Source organism: Camelina sativa, chromosome 20, assembly GCF_000633955.1.
Source record: "Camelina sativa cultivar DH55 chromosome 20, Cs, whole genome shotgun sequence".
Lineage (NCBI taxonomy): Eukaryota > Viridiplantae > Streptophyta > Magnoliopsida > Brassicales > Brassicaceae > Camelina > Camelina sativa.
Genome location: NC_025704.1, coordinates 196,421 through 196,997, shown reverse-complemented (window position 1 = coordinate 196,997; position 577 = coordinate 196,421).

The following is a 577-nucleotide window of genomic DNA, read 5'->3' as shown; positions in this document are numbered from 1 at the left end:
TCACAGGTTTCCTTGAGAGATGTTATCCGGTATGAGATACTTTTTGGTGTAATTCGGTTTGCCAAAATGATAGCCATTGCCTTGCCTTCCCTTTACTACAATGTGCCCCTTTGGCACGCCATTCTTGTTGGCTTTATGGTCAATATCCAAGGACTTTACGACGTTCAAATCTACAAACAGAACCTCAATTACAGGGTAATTAAAAATATAGTAACTTTTAATTTACCCCACACATGTATGATGTATATCGATTTTAATTAGCAAAGGTCAATAAAAATAACTTTTACTTTTGGTCAAGGGGTGCAGAAAATATCAAGCAAATCTTTTGGAGCAATGGTAATGTCAGCAACGGTATCCTCAACAGTTATCATAGTGATAGTGAAGAAACTGTACCAAACCATGAGCAAACGCAACCCTTACAAGAGACGTACGGTGCAACACTGCCGAGTGGAGGCTCCGCTGAGGATCCTCACTTGTTTCCGGAACCGTGAGGCGGTCCGTCCGGTGCTGGACATTGTCGAACTCTCTCGTCCAGCCATAGGAGCTCCTCTCTCCGTCTTTGCAGTGAATCTAGAAG